Source organism: Melopsittacus undulatus, chromosome 11 (assembly GCF_012275295.1).
Source record: "Melopsittacus undulatus isolate bMelUnd1 chromosome 11, bMelUnd1.mat.Z, whole genome shotgun sequence".
NCBI lineage: Eukaryota > Metazoa > Chordata > Aves > Psittaciformes > Psittaculidae > Melopsittacus > Melopsittacus undulatus.
In genome coordinates this window covers 12,959,808-12,973,239 of record NC_047537.1, presented here as the reverse complement: position 1 = coordinate 12,973,239, position 13,432 = coordinate 12,959,808, and the positions used below count along the sequence as shown (strand labels likewise).

General features: G+C 45.1%; 1 protein-coding gene across 1 annotated transcript in view; it reads right to left on the bottom strand.

The window, feature by feature from the left end:
- SHISA6 (shisa family member 6) overlaps window positions 1-13,432 on the bottom strand; it is a 224,954-nt gene that overhangs the window by 152,464 nt on the left and 59,058 nt on the right. The gene's annotated exons all lie outside the window — the stretch shown is intronic.

Genomic DNA, 13,432 nt, shown 5'->3' with positions numbered 1-13,432 from the left:
TGAAAGTCACCTTGGCTCTTTACTGTGGTCACATCTAATGCCACAGTCCAAGGTAGGTTCAGCCACTGCATCTCCTTCTTCCACTCAGATTCAAGCTTATTTCTATCAAACTACCTTTCTGCTTCATGTTTGATCCATGTTTGAGCCCTGTTCCTGCCTCTCCTTCCCCAACTTCAAAATTAACTCCAATTTATTTGATGGTTTTCCTAGGAAATACTGGTGCAGGAAAGGCTGTGAAAATGGTAAGAATGCACTCTGCTCGAGATTGCCATCCCCAGTTCAGTGTCTTTTGTGCAGCTCCGCCTGGATATTTCAAGGTACTTCCGTCTTATCTGCATATGAAGCCAGAAGCTCTGAAAGGCTTATTTAGAAAAATCCAACAGCAGCTATCTGTTTTGTTTTCACTTGTTCTGTACAAATCCTTATTCACATCTAAGGCGTGAATGCTCTGTAATGAGCATGGTCGTGACAGTGTACAGCACCCTTGACAGCACGAGAAAGAGCTCTTTTGTGTGTCAGGTTGGAAGGAAATGCATAGGTGGCCATGGACGTGCTGTCCCAGTGGCTTCCTGCCATGTGCTAGCTGTGCTTGCCTACATCCCTCACACACTGCCAGGCTCTGCATCACTGCTGCTTGCACATGAAGAACTCCAAAGGACTGCCAGCCACTGTAAGATCGGGAGAAGTAAGACCTGAAGCTCAAGCAGGCTGAGGAACCCCAAGAGGAAATGCTGAGGTGTCACTGAGCACCAAGGCTGTGCCCTCTTGCCAGAGTCCAGGCCACAATGCAGCAGCAAGAGTCAGCTATGGGTCCCTACCTTGTGCCATCTACAACACTGGGTTGGCTTTTCAGCTGCAGCTCAACCTCTTCCTATGCAGCTGTTGATTGGTTCTCACTCCCCTTAGTTGGGGTGTGCTATTTTGCACTCAGATCATACCAAAGTGGGATGAACTGAGGGTCTTTCTGATGCTCTGCAGGTACACAGCACTAACCGGTTTACAAGATGAACCCCTGCCCTGGATGCTTACAGGACGGCACGAACACACAGAGGTTTCTTCCAGTCCCAATACTGTGAGGCGCTTAAGACTCAGACCTGAATTACTTTGCTCACTCCTCTTTTAACACTTACAGTACTTTTGCCTAATCTCACTAACTGCAAAAGCACCATGATGTGTGTTTTGTGTCCTGCACACTCTTGATCTTAACAGCACCTTGTGACAGCAAGATCCACAGGTTAATACCAACACTGAGTCAAAAAGCATGTCTTGCTCTGTTCTGAATTCAGCATTTTAATTCAGTGCCTTTCAGTTGCCATGCAGAGTGGATGGGGTGTACTCACCAACTACTTCCTCTGTCCCAAATCTACTTTGCAAACTTTTATCTCACAGCACAGACACTTTGCCAGGCACTTTTAAAGCCTTTATTCATATTGTACCTCCTAGCACGAACCTCAGGTTATTCTCATCACCTATATTTGAACTGACTCTATTTTTATTTCCTGGTTTAAAATGAATTATGAGGACATGCCTTTTATAGACTGTACACTCTTGGTATCTGAGCATATCTTAAATTAATAACAGTAACATATACTTTGGAATAAAACTTGTGGTACACTTTTTACAATGGAAGCAGAGTGATGACATAAAGAGAGTAGATAAGAGTATAGTACCTTAATAAAATCTTGAAGGGCTCTGTTTCCAAAGAGGAATCTGAGTCGTGTGCACAGATGTGGCCACACATAAAAAGCAGATCTGATCAGAAATATGACTGTGTAGGATGAGGGTTTCTGCTCAGCAGATCTGCATCTCACTGCCTGCACTAACACTTTTCCTGTTGCAGCCGGGAAGCCAAGCCCCCGAGCTCAATCTGTCTTAGGTGTTGATCACAGAAACTGAACAAACTCCCACTGGCAAAATCCAGTTGGACCCCTCGAGCCAGGGATCCATTTTCACCGTGACCAGTAAATGCTTTTAATTCATTCCTTGTTCGGGGGGGTGTGATGGTGGAATGCACATTGGGAAAGCAAACCACCCCATGCAGTATGGCATGGTCTGCATTGCCATACATAAGTTTATTTTCTGCAGCAGGTCCAAGCCAGTGCCATTGAAATCAATTAAAAACTACCAACCGTCGGCAGAAAGTGGGCTTGGAATCAGCTCTTCAGTTGAGGAACTAGGCTGTCATCCAGGAGATGTATGTCAGCTATATGAATTACTGGCAAAAACCCAGTTTCTCTTTTCATTCTCTTGATGCTAGGACTATCCAAGAGTCAGAGAAACTGTCATGAAGAGATCCGCTCCTGGTCAAAGGCTTCCTGCTCCATGCTTCTTGTTGCTACGGGCATTTCATCATCTGAGACACTGCTTTCTGTTCTGTGCCACTAATTTAGGAGAGTCAGTGAAAGAGAGGTGCTGCTTGCTGTTCACCCATCAGACAGAAAACTCTGAGGCTGGAGGTTTAATACACCCTCCAGTCTCAGGGACTGCCACAGATCTGCATTCTGGCAGCTTTACTCCATGACAGCAGCAGCCTCAAGGCACTACATGGAAATGATGCCCTTGTCCAGGAAAACCTTTGGAGAAATTATTGTAATTGCCTTCATATAAGAAAATAAGGGCATGCTGCTATACACAGTGATTGTGGGCATCTGTTTTAGGAGTGTGGTGGCCACGGCATGAAGGATTTCAGGAGCTTGGGGAATGTCAAAGCCACAACCTGATGACTGTGAATGACAGAATGAGTTTATTCCTGTTCTGAGGAAAAACACAGATGTTGCCAGAAAGGAAACTGCTGTCCCAGTGACAGACAGAAGCCCAGCAGTGGGAAGGGGCTCAGCCTTCTCAAAGGGGTGCTGGCACAGCTGCTGGGGGACTCAGTGCAAGTTCTCCTCACCTGCCCAGTGTCTCTAATCAGTGCTGTGTGTTCTTCCAAACAGATGACATCTTGCTGGAAGGGTGCAGGGATTGCTTTCGAAAGTCCAAACAAGCAGAAAATGCTCTGCTCACACTCCAGTCCACAGTCCTGGGATAATCTGTTCTTCTCTTAGTGTTTTTTGGAGAACCTGCTTGCCCTATCACCTGAGAACCCCCAGGTAGCAACTCATCTCCATCTTCAGGAAAATGACAGATGAAGGATGCCCATTCCTTCTCCTCACATCCTGAGAGGACTGAAGCACTTTGACTCAACCACCTACCCACTGCTGTGGCAGCAGAAGCAGTTCCTGCCATAGGGAACTGTAAATTCATTTCATCCTCTAAGCTGTTACAAAGGACATTGTAGTGCAGCTGATCCCCTTATCTCCCTCCTGCTCCTTGGGAGCTCTGCACTTCTTGTGCATGAAGAACAGCAGCAAATTTTGCAGTGCCCAGAGTTCCCTCGCCCATAAAACCAGTGTGCTACAACATGACTTCATAACCTAAACCAAATCACCGCAATGCCACTCTGCCAGGGGGGAAATCACTAAGCTCTGTCTCTCCCTGAGTGGACAAAGAGTAACTCAACAGTTAGAAATGTCTTCCACATAAAGCAAGGCTTTTCATCTATGTGCCAGAGAGAAACTGCTGGCTGCAGTACATGGAGCATCCTGGCACATGATGAAGAAGAGAAGCAGGTCAACAGCCATCCTGGTCCTGCTGGTGACCTCAGTCTGTGGCATCAGCATCGATGAGATACATAGGCTCTGAGTAGAGAAGGGTTTTGGTGCCTAGCTGAAAGTACAAGCCTGACTTTAAGCAAGAGAGGGTAGGAATCATCTGGCTTCACTACAGACCTCTGAAGTGTCCTTGCAGCCCCATGAGTGCAAGATTAATGGCTCACTGACAAATGTCACCAGCATTAGTGACTATGAGACTATCTATATGGAAGGAGGTGCTCAACCTACAGGATTTGTCCTGTCCTGGCACAGTAAAGCAGCCCTGCTTGGATGCAACTGCTGCTCACAGGAAAATAAAAGGATAGAAAATGTCTACTTCTGCTCTCTCTGCACCAGCAGAGTGGTGCTAACAGCAGTAGGCCTTACACAACAGCAGATTACAGTTCAACTTCTGTTATTTCAGCCAAGGTTAGGTTAAAGGCCCAATGCACTAAAAGAGACAGATTTTGTGCTTAGACAAAGAGAGTGCTATTATTCTTTTGACTGCAAACCACCTGCAATAGCAAAAGCCCTCATTCTGCTGTTTTACTATGCACATCTTGGAGCGTGGACACCACACCTGCAGCAAAGTCATGGCAGTATTAAACAAAACTGGTTTTGGAATAATACGAAGAAGAGTTCCTCCAGCTGAGGAACAGAACTGGAATTAAATGACTGGAGAACCACAGCTCTGTAAAAGCAGGTCTGGGACAACAAAGTGATGTTGTGAACTGTGAGACTCATAATTTCTGCTTCAGCAGATACTCAGCTGTTGGACACCTGTAAATCCAGTACAAGAATGAATAGGACGTCTGAAGCATGTCTCCCTCTGGTTTGTCCCCATTTAGGAATAATGGTTCTCATCTTCAACCAGTGGCCTTTAGACACTGCCACAATACAAACTAGCCACAGCCAAAGGCCTGCATGCCATCAAGAGATGGAGATTAATCTGTTTCAAAGAGTAGGAAAAGTCAATCAGTAAGCTCAAGTCTGTCTCTCAAGGATTGTCTGTGATTACTTTTGTGGCATTTGTTGTATAAACCCCCTACAATTGTCCACAATTTGATATTGGCTATTGAAGGATAAACTGAAGCTCCTAAGACCAAGTAATTTCCCTGTGACTGAGTACCATATCTAGAAAGCACATCTGGACAGCAAACCTGGGGCCTGTGTCTGCAAAGACACTTCTCTGATAATGAGCCAATGTTCCTCCCAAGGAACTTCAGAAGATAAACTGTGTAAAACGCTAGTTTTGCTATAGCAGTGGATTCTTGGGCATGCCCAAGTTCTTCATCTGACCGTGGAATCTCTTTGTTCCAGTGAGATCACAGAGCTTTCAGAACCACAGATCCCTCTGCAAATCCCCCTATCTGCACTCAGGAATCTCCAAATTCCTTTGTAATATTCCAATTTCTTATTTATGATTCAGACTGACCATCGACTTGCTCCAGAAGCAGTATGCCAGCTCTAAGGCTGATTCTGCATTTCAGTTAAAATCTCTCTTTGGGAAATAACCAGCCTGAGATGCTCAGTGACACTGTAGCAGGAAATCATAAGGGTTTTTTTATGCATCAATTCTTGACAATAAATATAGACAGAGACATTCTTCAAAGAGAAGTCTGTGGCATGCAGCTGAAGCTCCCTGTTTCATAGATAGCTGAGCTGTAACTGCCAGGTTTTCACCAGCCTTCAGCTCTGTTTTCAAAGGGATCTGCCAAAACATCATGGAAAGTTGACAGACTCTCTGGGAAAGGGCATCTGATAATAGGCAGGGCTTTTTTCTTCTCCTCTCAGGTACTGTAATTTGTTTTGATATCTTGTTAACACACAGCAAAAAGAAGAGAAATCCATCCTGGAGTACTGCATTGTTGAAACCACCCCTGGGATCTCAGCAGAGAGCTGGATGCCTTGGAGTTTGTAGCACAAGGAAGTGGGCAGCAAAATAATTCACTGACCACAGATGGATGAGCTGAGTGATAACTTCCGTGATTCACACTGACATGGAAGCATAAGGATCTCAGCAGTGGCAGTGGTGAATGTTAGTCCCAAACCCCAGTGCATGCCTGGGTCTGTAAAGGGGACCACATGCTGGTGGTCAGACACCTTACACAAATTGCCAGGTGCAAGTTTAGCTCCAATATTGGGAAAAATTAGGAAAAATATAAGGCAGAAGCTGTTCCCTGGGAGGGTGCTGAGGCGCTGGCACAGGGTGCCCAGAGAAGCTGTGGCTGCCCCATCCCTGGCAGTGTTCAAGGCCAGGTTGGACACAGGGGCTTGGAGCAAGCTGCTCCAGTGGAAGGGGTCCCTGCCCGTGGCAGGGGTTGGAGCTGGAGGAGCTTTAAGGTCCCTTCAACACAAACCAGTCTGTGATGATATGAATATTGCATATTGCAGTACTGGTTGGCAAAACACAATCCCAGTCTGAATGTGCACACGAAGAAAAGCACAGGGTGATCTTTCCCCAGACACAAGGCTGTGAGTTTAACTGTCCCTCAATGAGAAAGAAGAACCAACCCAACCTGTCTGGCATCCCTTCTCCCCATTTTAGTCCTGTCCATGTCCTCCAGAAAGCATAGAATCACAGATTAACGGAATAGTTAGGGTTGGAAAGGACCTTAAGATCCTCTGGTTCTAACCCTTCTGCCATGGGTAGGGACACCTCACACTAAATCACCTCACACTAAACCAAGGCTGTCCAGCCTGGCCTTGAACACTGTCAGGGATGGAGCATCTTTGGTCAGGTCAAGTTAAAAGTGCCATTGATCAGTTGAGGTGGTGATCTCCAGCTGACAAGTGTCCCTTTACATGCAAAATGATGCTGACTTCTGACTGCAGGAGAAGCTGGAGAAGCTTGCTTTTGTGATGCAGGAAGCAGCCTCCATTTAATAGCTGGCTGTGGAGCAGGTGTGGGCTCCTTGCTACAGGAAGCTTAATCTCCTGCTTTAGCAGTGATACATGTGCTCCATGCCCTGCTTGTGGTCATTTCTCTGCTGTTTTCCTTAATCAGCTTGAGGAAGGCTCTCAGATTAGCTGCCAATCCTCCTCCTGCTCATTCCTCACAGTGTGTGGGACACAAGCTTGGAAAGCTGTTTTCTGAAACAGCCTCTTCAGGTTGTGCTTTAGGCCAGGTTTGTGGCCAGTTTGTCAGAAGACAGAAGGGCACAAACCCATCACCTCCATTAATTCAGCACCCTTTAAGAAGGTGATGCCAGGGATGGATGTGGTTTTGCTCTTGTTCACCCCATTCCTTGCCTACAGCAAGTAGGCATCAGTATGGTTTCCATGACCTCCCACTCTCCTCCCACCCAGCTATTCCGAGGGCTATAAAAAAGAGGCTGTCCAGACTCTGCTGAGAAATGGATGGTCGCGTCTGGAGCCGATTAAATAATTCAGAGCGGATTGAAATGCCCTATTGCATCATGGAATCTTTCTGCAAAGCCATGAAGCACTTCCCACATCCCAATGATCCTTTTCTCAAGTCAATACAATTAGGGGCCAGAATATGCAATAGTTGCAATTCATCAGAAATCAGAATGCAAGTGATCTTTAGCACACAGACTGCGAGACACCATCAAAACCATTAGGTATTACCTCAGATGAACATAAAATGATTCATTGGGATGCAGCGGGCCCTGGCTTGATATCTCTTCATTGATAACAAAATGTCTAACAAACAAGTGTTTAATGAGAGAAAGGACCCAGCATACCTAACCCCCCATTTTTACATAATCTATTCACAGCCTGTTACAGATGCAGGTATGAAAAAAATGACCCTTAAACTTCCCTTTTTCCCTGTATTAATGAATCTACCACAAGTGCGGATTACTAATGATGGGTGAGGCAGTAAATTCCATCTTAGAGCTGATTCACTGCATGGTTTGGATCTGTACTGGGTCAACGCTGATTGTGAGATGTAATTCAAGACCCCGAAATAACAAATTAAGGGTATGAAACAGCACTTTGGGAAAGAAACTGGAACATAAGTAAGTCTGTCAGCCAAGTGACAAGGAAGCAGCCATGACAGAAAGGAACCAGGGCAGTGCTGGAGAAAGGAACCAGAATCCTCAAGCTCCTAATGGCGATTAAAGTCACAAATTTCTTTCCTCCCATTCATCTCTGAATCATATTTACATGCTAATGGACCAGTAAAGGTGTTGGTTCCTGAGCTGATGCTTGTAAAAGGGGATCAGCACAGGGTCCCCAAAAGGAAAAGTGGTGTGTGTAAATGGGGATGAGTACAATGTGTGTACAAAAGGAGGAAGCGGTGTCAGCCAGTGCAAATACCCAATCCTGTTTTACCATGTTGCATCGCATTTAGTCTGTATGCAAGGCTTGCAGCATGTTGACTGTTATAAATCCACTGAGATGTCTGCACAAAGACTAGTTTGCATACAGATCTGTCATGTATAAAATACAAAGCCTGACACAGATATTCTTCAGCTTGCAGAAAACCCCGGAAAGGTGGGAAGAATGTGCAAATGAGGGAACACAATGGATGGGTAGATCAAGGCATTTCAGGAAGGAAATTACCTGATTCGCATATTGACATGGATGACCCACAGCCCTACCACCATCAACAAGCTTTCCTTAGTTGCACAAGCATGAACTTGGCAGTGCTGTCTTGGGCAAACAGACTTGCTCACGAGTCATTTACTCTGAGCTTTCTCTCTCTGTGCAGAGGGAAGGCAGCACCTTCCAGTGGGAGCAGCAGAGACACGGTGCTGGAAAATACTGGAGCTCCTGGGGGAGAAGACAACAAAGTGGAGCTGCCACCCACCTCAGCTGGTGGAGGCACTGAAGCAGCTTGGGAAGATCTTGGTTGCTAAGTATGATCTATAGGTGCCTTTGTCCTCTTCCATGTTTGCCTTAGGTTCTCTTACAGACAAACCCAAATGTTAAACTGCCAGATAAAGCAAGCTGTTGCTTTACTCTTGGGGAATCTCTTGCAATAAATCTCACCTAAAACCCTGCAGCTTCCAAACCTTGACCTGTGTGGCAGCAGCCATCATCCACTGCTCCTGCACCATGGGACATATGATCTGTGTCCTCAAAACAAATCTAGGTGAGACTAGAACAAGAACAATTTGCCCCTTTTGTATATGCACCAAAAAGAAGCTGATTTGAGGGAGATTGTCATCTGTGAAAAAGCAACAAGTCATCAGCATCTGACATCTCACCTGTATACAGATGCTGTGTGTCCTTTCAGGTAACACAGAGAGGGATCATTATTATGAGGTTGTATCCAGGGAGCATGATGCCGGTTTGGGTGTAAGGTCCTGCTACAGGCCATATGACATGCTCCTACAGACCAGGCACATGCACTCAACCAAAACCAGCTCAAGCTGCCTAGCTGTACCTCACATGAAGGGCTGTACCATCAAGAGAGTGCCCTGAGCCACTCTGCAGATAGATAAGGTACAACAATGCTGCAGATTAGGGAAAACAAGAGGCCCAGGCAGGTAAATCCCACACTCAAGCTGTAGATACTGCCATATCTGCATCAAGTACCACAAGATAAAATGTGGGTAGCTTTTATTGCTCAGTCTCCAGGCTGGCTTCTCCACACCAACACCACCTTCACATTGCCCACACTGCAGGATGCTGGTACAGCTCCACAGAGATGCCAGCAGCAATGTAGTCAGGCTTTCACAGCCACATCACACTGACTTGGATACAGGGCTTATTTTTCCTCCTGCCTACTGGCACTGCTGGATAACATCCTAGGTGCAAATTTTAGTGGGATACTTGAAGAAAAAAGAGTCTCCTGTGTATAGAATCACAGAATGGTTTGGGTTGGAAAGGACTTTAAAGCTCATCCAGCTCCAACCTCTGCCACGGGCAGGGACACCTTCCACTGGAGCAGCTTGCTCCAAGCCCCTGTGTCTAACCTGGCCTTGAACACTGCCAGGGATGGGGCAGCCACAGCTTCTCTGGGCACCCTGTGCCAGCACCTCAGCATCCTCACAGGGAAGAACTTCTGTCTTAGATCTAACCTGAACTTCCTGTGTTTAAGTTTAAACCCATCACCCCTTGTCCTATCGTTACAGTTTGCCCTAACTCAGAACACACACATCTCCCCATGAATCCAGCTACAATAAAGATTTGCAGCCTTGAACGAAAAGTGAGAGGTTCCATTTCTGACAGTGTTATTGGGCAGGCTGTGAGGACCCTTGATGCTTTCTGAGTTTTCCACATATGCTTTTCAAGTCACAGCCCTACCTCTGCTCCTCCTCAAGGATCTGGCATAAACTTACAAGAAAGGAAAAGTAGAAAAAGTCATGGTCTTCTGTACGAGACAACCATGCAGTCTAAAATCCCATATTCCTCCTACCTCACTGTTCCTTGACCCCTAGCACTCAGTTCAACTGGGAACTTTATTCACTGTGGTTGAATATTCACGTGGGTGCTTGCTCCATGTGCTGTTGCAGTTATGTTCTACACCATCCTGAGTGACCGAGCAGAGCCCTGGCAGGACAGTGAGTACAGCCCATGTTAGTTGAGATATCTGAGAGTAGCAGGATGCTTGCACAGAGAATAGGTTGAAGAAGCTGCTTTGTAAATCAGGTTAGTGCAGAGAAGGATGTGGAAACTCCTGTCTTTAGTATTCCTACTTGCTTCACAGCAGCACTGCCCTCTCACAGCAACTACTACAGCAATTGGAGCAATAGTAGCTACTCCTGTATCAACAAGTGTAGGAAGGATTCATCTGCCTTCCTCTATTGGCTCAATGACCTACCCCCCCATAACTTCCCTCTTGCTAGAGGGGGTGAAGAGGTGTCTAGTGACCATCCAGTGAACACCTATTTAGAGGTGCTGATGTCTCCCAGGAGTCTTTATACGGAACAGAAGGCTCCTACCTCCAAATAAAATGTCAAACTTCCAGCTCTCTACCATTAGATGAGATTAGCCCTGTCTCCTGTCTCATCATGGAGACTTTCTATGGCCTAAAGACTCTGGATTCATTCCTAGATCATCATGACAGACTGACAGTGAAATCTTTTACCATGGTTTGAAGAACACACTATGCAGTGGTTTTATAGACTTAAATGCCAGGGAGTGATGCATTGCCCAATGGAGTGTCATGTAAGAATCATAAATCACAATCTTGCCGGAGCTTGTGGATGTCAGACATGTGAATATGCTGATTTGGTATCCATGGTAGTTTGGCATGTCTCACATCTTTGTCTTCTGCCCAAAATAGATTAGCTCTTAAATATTACTCAGCACTTGGAGTTCTGCCACAGCACAGAAGACAGTTGAGAAAACACCAAAAATGTGTCTCCCACTGCAAAGAAATATTGAGATAAACTTCATTGGATTTGTGCAGTCTAAGAGCAGAACCCTCCTCCACGGTGGTGTAACAACAAGGCAGGGGAGGTTATTTGGCTAATGACAGTTGAGGTGGAGATTATAACACATGCACTAGAGCTGAAATAGGACAAAATCTGAGTATGAAGCTGCTGAGCTTCATGATAGTCCTGAGCATGAGGCTCAGGACTACAACACTTGCTGGAGCACTCATCTCTCCTGTCTACACATACAACTGGGTTCCCAGTGAAAAATGAACACAGGGAATCTATTTAGAAAAGTAATCCAATGATATAGGACACAATCCCAATGATAGGGCCCCTAAGTAATTTGTTACATCCAAAGTCCCTGCTTTCACAGCACAAATCATAGCACAAAAACAAATCTCTGCATTTGCACAAGCAAACAAGGCCATTTGCCTGCAGAACATGTGGGGATGTTAATCACCAAGTTGTCATAGTTGGATATGTGAATTTACTATGAAGAAGTTAGAAGTTAACATTATGGTACTGTTCAAATAGAATGTGAATTAACAGGTAGCTGAAACATAAATTCAAAGGCCAATTCATTCTTTTATGTCCATAAATAGCCAAGATATAGTTTAATTTCTTCAGTTAATAAAAAGCTTTTATTCCCTTTGAAAAGCACCACCCTATCTAATGGCTGTTGGTATAGGAACAATCTGGACTCCCACTGCCCATTCTCCCAACCTTCCCAGGGATAGGAAATGTGCTCTGTGGGGCTTCAAGCAAAATTTCCAGTGGGAAAACGTGTGGAAACCACTGGCCCATCTACAGAACAGAGCCCCTGAGGCTTTTCAGTTCTAGAAGGAAAGCAAGTTTTATTCTTAGCTGGGAAGGAACTGGGAAAAGTATATTGTACAGAAAACTGCTTGACGGTAATTCAAATTGAGACAAAGAGGCAGATTTTATGGGCCTGCCCAGAGTTATCCATGTGTTTGATGATGGCTATCAGGACACACCACTCTGTAGACCATAACTCTACTAGGGTACACTTGCTATCTCACCCTAAATACACTGTCAGGCCTGATGTGATAGGATGTGACTGTAAAATCCCTTTTGGATGGGGAGTAGGAAGGGAGAGACCTCGTGTGAAATGCCATCCATGAGTCCTTCCTTGAACCATCTCAGTTCCCAGCCCACCTGAAGGTTCATGGTGGTTTTCTCTGCTTTCCTTCCATCGGTGCAGTGCCAGGCTGGAATTGCAGGGTATTGCATTACAAGTCCCACGGGTGCTGCCTCAGCCTCAGTAAACTTTATTTAAGCACACACAGACATACACAGACAATATACATAGATTTGTTTCTTCTCTGACAGTTCTACAGGACCGACACTGCTTTGGATGACACTTTGGAGATTTGGAAAAAGTGCAGGAAATGTAGGGAAAAAAAGAAAGGTCTTTTAATAATTTGTGAGTGGTGGTCATCCACAGGAACAACACGGGTGCATTCAACCAGGTGAGCACATGGACACATCTCCACATACAGTACATTGTGTCTATATAGGTATCTCCACATACATTGCGTCTATATAAATGTACAACAGTCTCAGAAGTCAGCAGGACACAGAACCAGACGAGGACTGGCATGGCACATGCTTTGCACTCCCCGTGTCGCAAACCCACTGCCAGAGCACCAGTGTGACTCGGTCAGGGTGTGAACAGAAAGATGCTCCAAACACAGTCTCACTATAAAAAACTCACCAAATAGGCAACAACGTCAGAAAACGAACATTGAGCTGGGGTTCTGGTGACCAGCTACTTTTGAGTCAGATCTCACAGCTTTTGTGTCACCACAACTCCTGGGTTATACGGTTACTTGTCTAATAGAGCTACAACTGTCTCTCAACATAGATTTTATATACAGTACATATACACAGAACATACACAGAGCAGCATACTTATATTTTCGTGATTTCATGTTTGTACATTATATCACAGATTATATGAACACACAAAATATATGTTTTAGGACCTAAAAAGAAATAATTTTATAAAATATTCATCATAACCCTCCCGCCCAAAAAAAAGAAAAAAAAAGAAAAAAAAGCCCAGAAGTCAAACAAAAGAAATCCAGAAATGCACTCTTCAAGTGCTGCCTGCCTCCCCTTGGACAGCATGAGATCCTTCCCTCTCCTTTGAGAAGTACAGCAGCACAATGGTGTTTGCAACCATGCACTCAGGAAAACACAGAGCAGTCTAAATTGTTGAACTGCAAAATCAGAGTGGAGTCTGGAGCCTGGCTGCTTGACTCAACACTCCCACCATCTCCCTTGCTAGGATTTAAAAGGTTCTGCCAGGGGCACAGTATTTTACCTGCAGTGATATTAGCTAGGCTAAATCTACAGACTGCAGTCCAATACTGTTACCTCCCAGCACTCAGAACCCAGCTTCTGAGTTATAGCTTTTTTTCTTTTTTTTATTATTTCTTTAAAACAATCTTTTTATTTAGCAAAAAATTGTTTCCACTGTAC